Consider the following 5,772-nt stretch of genomic DNA (forward strand, 5'->3'; position numbering starts at 1 on the left):
AAATCATGGTTTCTCCCTTATCAAGCTTCTTCACTCCTTTAACTGTGGTATTTTGGTGAGGTTGGGTTAGCTTAGTCTTGACTCTTGACTTAATCTTGATCAAGTCTTTGGTGAGGCGGGTCACTTCTTGCTTGAGTTCCTCATTTCCCTTGCAATAACATTCGCAGCACAAACTTGTTTGCAAGAGGGTGAGTTTTAAACACATAAATCATTGCAAGTGGAGGTGTCCTTTTTGTCAGTTTTAATTGTTCCAAATTTAGGTGCCTCGGGGGTGCTACTAAAAAGCATCTAGATTATTAGTTACCTCATTATTGTGTTTACTAAGAAATTCCATATTATTAAACAAACTAAGCATCTTGTGAGCTAGCTACCTTTGCTTTTTATTTTTTTATCTTTAAAAATTTAATTAGATGCTCATATATAGGTGTGTTTGCACTAACTTCATGCTGCTCAACTTTATTTTATTAGATAGCTCAACATTAAGATTTACAAATATTTTATATTGTTTAAGCAAATTTTGATAAACCTTTTATGAGTTAACTAATTTTGATTTTAGCATTTTTAATTAAGGTTTTTGTTTAGTGCAAACTTATTAAAAAATTGCAGCTTGTGTGCAAACCAATTAGTCACCTGCAACTAGTAACCAAGTAATCACCTGCAGTCGTTCTCGGTGTGTTGGGAGCATTGTCATGCATATGTTTTTTTAGTTGTAGGTAAAGTATAGTTGATTATTATCAACAAAAAATATGTATTAATGGGTGATATTGCAGTGACATTTTAAATTATGTTCTAAGCGTCCATGCATGTTGAAGATAGCTATAAAAGGAATGTTGCAACTGTTACTCACCTTGGGATTGATAATTAGTCCCTAAGGACTATAGGTTATATATATAGGCAGTAGGCCTGGGCCTAATGGGCCTTAACACCCCTCCTCAAACTCAAGGTGGAAATGGAGGATCTGAAGCTTTGAGTTTGATCAAATAAAACTGATGTTGTGCTCTTGTTTGTGCTTTGGTGAAGAAATCTGCCAATTGCGATTCTGAGGGCACATATTGAAGATCAATAGTCTTCTGCTGACAATGGAATCGAGTAAAAGATGCATCAACACCGATGTGTTTGGTAAGTTCATGCTTCACTAGATCATGAGCAATCTGTATAGCACTCAAGTTATCACATAACAGAGGTGTAGAAGTGTCACAAGAGACAGCAAGATCAGTCAAGAGACAGCGCAACCAAATAATTTCAGCAGTGGTAGTAGCAAGTGCCCGAAGTTCGGCTTCAGCACTAGAACGAGATATGGCCTCTTGCTTCTTGGATTTCCAGGCAATGGGAGATGATCCAAGGAGAATACAGTAACCTGTAGTAGAACAACGATCAACAGGATCACTTGCCCAAGTGGCATCGGAATACGCATGAAGCTGAAGTGGGCTATCAGAAGCATAGAGTAAACTTATGGATCTTGTCCCGCGAAAATATCGAAGCACACAAAGAAAATGACCATAATGAACTGAAGTAGGTGTTGATACAAATTGGCTCAACATATGAACAGCATGGGCAATATCAGGTCTGGTGATGGTGAGATAAACAAGACTACCCACAATATGACGATACCGAGTTGGGTCTGCTAGAGGTGTCCCATCATTCGGACGAAGTTTTAAATGAATATACATCGGTGTTGCAACTGTGCGTGTATCAGTAAGTCCAGAGCGATCAAGAAGATGTTGTATATATTTGGACTGAGACAGATAAAAGCCTTTTTGAGTCTGCTGGACTTCAATGCCCAAGAAATAGCTAAGCAGTCCCAAATCAGACATCTGAAATTCCTTACTAAGATGTTGCTTGACATGAGAAATATGTTCTGGGTTGTCACATGTAATCAACATATCATCCACATATAATAGAAGTAAATTGCGACCTATTGGAGATACATGAACAAATAATGCAGGATCATGTTCACTAGAAGAAAAACCCGCAGCTGTGATGACAGAGATGAATCACACAAACCAAGCACGAGGAGCTTGTTTCAGCCCATACAATGTGCGATAGAGACGACAAACATGCCCTGAGGGGGTATCAACCCCCGGAGGAGGATGCATGTAAACTTCTTCTTGTAGATCACCATTGAGAAAAGCATTCTTGACATCCATCTGGGAGATAGTCCAAGAAGATGAGGCTACAACTGCAATTAAGGTTCGAACAGTAGTCATATGCGCAACAGGAGCAAAAGTATCATCATAATCAAGTCCTTGAGTCTGTTGAAAGCCACGAGCCACAAGATGAGCTTTATACCGCTCAATGGAACCATCTGATTTTGTCTTAACTTTGAAGACCCATTTACATGTGATAGGAACAATATGCGAGGGTAAAGGAACGATATCCCATGTATCAGTGCATTCAAGAGCAGCCAATTCATCAATCATAGCTAGCTGCCACTCAAGAATCCCAAAAGCTTCCTGATATGTAGTGGGTTCAACAATTGCCACACCAGCCAGTGGAAAACCATAGCGATCTGGAGGTTCAATGGTTCCACGGTCACGAAGATGGTATCCCTGATTAAAAACATCATTAGACTCATTATTGTTAGCACAAGAATCAGGTACAGGATCAGTATCAGGACCAGCCGTAGAAATAGAGCGGGAACGACGAATGTAGGTTTGGATGACAGGTGGTTTGGAAGAGTAAGAAGAAGATGACGTGGAAGTGTAAGGTGGTGTTATTGGAATGAGAACACAGATGAGGATGAATAAGATGATGGTTCAGATGCAGGAATGGAGGGAAGACACATGAAAGAAGTAGATTATGTGGGAGAATATGATGAGTGAGTAGACTGGTTGTGAAAAAGGGGCGATTTTCATTGAAACTCACATCTCTAGAAATTCGAATACGACGAGTAGAAAGATCATAACAACGATAGCCTATGTGTTCAGGACTGTATACGAGGAATACACATTCTACAGATTGAGCAGTCAATTTGGTCGGCTCACGTGGTGGTAACAAGACATAACATATACATCCAAATACACGAAGATGATCATAGCATGGAGGAGTCCCAAAAAGAACTTCACCCGGGGATTTGCCAGAAAGTTTAGGTGATGGTTGTCTATTAATGAGATACACAGCAGTAGAAACAGCTTCACTCCAAAAGTGTGATGGAACAAAAGAAGATATCAAAATAGTACAAGCACTCTCAATAATATGACGGTGTTTGCGTTCAGCAACACCATTTTGGGCATGAGCACCAGGACAAGATAGTTGAGCTAGAGTACCCTCTAAGGTCAATAGCTGGCGGAAAGTGTCAGATAAAAATTCACCACCAGAATCGAAACGAAATATTTTAATAGTAGCATAAAACTGGGTGTGAACCATGCGAGTGAAGGACTTATAAATAGAAGGTAATTCCGAGCGGTGTTTCATGAAGTAAATTCAAGTATACCGAGAATGATCATCAATAAAAATGACAAAACATTTATGACCACCTTTTAAAACAAACGGAGCTGGACCCCAAACACCAGAGTGAATTTGATCAAAAGGTTTAGCAGAATGATAATTGAAAGTCGCCTAGAGGGGGGTGAATAGGCGGAATCTGAAAATTATAAACTTAAGCACACACTACAAGCCGGGGTTAGCGTTAGAACTGAATTCGAGTCCAAAAGAGAGGGGAAAATAAATCAACCAACAAATAAAGTGGATGACCACGGTGATTTGTTTTACCGAGGTTCGGTTCCAAAGAACCTAGTCCCCGTTGAGGTGGTCACAAAGACCGGGTCTCTTTCAAAACTTTCCCTCTCTCAAACGGTCACTTAGACTGAGTTAGCTTTCTCCTTAATCAAATGGGTCACTTAGACCCCGCAATTCATTTTTCTACTTCTTGAGCATAAGCATTTTTCACTTTAACATGCCTTTTGTTTTCTTTAATAAGGAATTCCTCTTGGTTATCCAATAGTTCATCCTTCTCATGAATAACTCCTATCAATTCATTTAATTTCTCCTTTTGTTGCATGTTAAGGTTGGCAAAAAGGGTAAGCAGATCATCTTCATCATCACTAGAACTACCCTCATCACTAGATGTAGTATACTTAGGGGTGGTTCTAGATTGTACCTTCTTCTTTTTGTCGTCCTTTGCCATGAAGCACTTGTGGCCGACGTTGGGGAAGAGAAGTCCCTTATTGACGGTGATGTTGGCGGCATCCTTGTCGGAGGAGCTCTCGTCAGAGTCCCATTCCCGACACACGTGGGCATTGTCGCCCTTCTTCTTGTAGTATCACTTCTTCTCCTTCTTCTTCCCCCTTTTGTCGTCGCCCCTGTCACTATCACTAGACATTGGACATTTAGCAATAAAATGACCAGGCTTACCACATTTGTAGCACACCCTCTTGGAGCGGGGTTTGTAGTCCTTCCCCCTCCTTTGCTTGAGGATTTGACGGAAGCACTTAATGATGAGCACCATCTCCTCATTGTCGAGCTTGGAGGCATCGATAGGGAGCCTACTTGATGTAGACTCTTCTTTCTTCTCTACTGTTGCTTTGAAGGCGACGGGTTGCACCTCGGGTGTTGAGGTGGCGCCTTGCTCCAAATTGACAATATGTTTGGAGTCTTTGATCATAAGTTCAAAGCTCACAAACTTGCCAATTACTTCCTCGGGAGACATTAGCTTATATCTAGGATCACCACATATTAATTGAACTTGAGTGGGATTACAAAATATGAGGGATCTAAGAATAACCTTGACCATTTCATGGTCATCCCATTTTGTGCTCCCGAGGTTGTGCACTTGATTGACCAAGGTCTTGAGCCGGTTGTACATCGCTTGTGGCTCCTCTCCTTGGTTGAGGACGAATCGACCGAGCTCCCCCTCGATTGTCTCCCGCTTGGTGATCTTGGTCACCTCATCTCCTTCGTGCGCGGTCTTTAGGACGTCCCAAATCTCCTTGGCACTTTTTAACCCTTGCACCTTATTATACTCCTCTCGACATAGAGAGGCGAGGAGTATAGTAGTTCCTTGGGAGTTAAAGTGTCGTATTTGGGCGACCTCGTCCGAGTTGTAGCCGTCGTCCCCTACCTTAGGTACCTGCACTCCAAACTCAACAATGTTCCATATGCTTTGGTAGAGTGAGGTTAGATGATGCTTCATTTTATCACTCCACATAGAATAATCTTCACCATCAAAACATGGTGGCTTGCCTAATGGAACGGAAAGTAATGGAGTGCGCTTAGAAATATGGGGATAACGAAGTGGCATCTTACTATACTTCTTGCGCTCTTGGCGCTTAGAAGTGACGGACGCCGCGTCGGAGCCGGATGTGGAGGGCGACGAAGAGTCGGTCTCATAGTAGACCACTTTCTTCATCTTCTTCTTGTCGCCACTCTGATGCGACTTGACGCGGGGAGGGGATTCCTCCTTGCCTTTGGTGCCGGACTCCTTTGATGGAGCCTTCCCGTGGCTTGTGGCCTTCTCGCCGGTTTCCATCTCCCTCTTGGCGGATCCTCCCGACATCACTTCGAGTTGTTAGACTCTAATGAAGCACCGGGCTCCGATACCAATTGAAAGTCGCCTAGAGGGGGTGAATAGGCGGAATCTGAAAATTATAAACTTAAGCACACACTACAAGCCGGGGTTAGCGTTAGAAATGAATTCGAGTCCGAAAGAGAGGGGAAAACAAATCAACCAACAAATAAAGCGGATGAACACGGTGATTTGTTTTACCGAGGTTTGGTTCCAAAGAACCTAGTCCCCGTTGAGGTGGTCACAAAGACCGGGTCTCTTTCAACCCT

Source organism: Zea mays, chromosome 2, assembly GCF_902167145.1.
Source record: "Zea mays cultivar B73 chromosome 2, Zm-B73-REFERENCE-NAM-5.0, whole genome shotgun sequence".
Lineage (NCBI taxonomy): Eukaryota > Viridiplantae > Streptophyta > Magnoliopsida > Poales > Poaceae > Zea > Zea mays.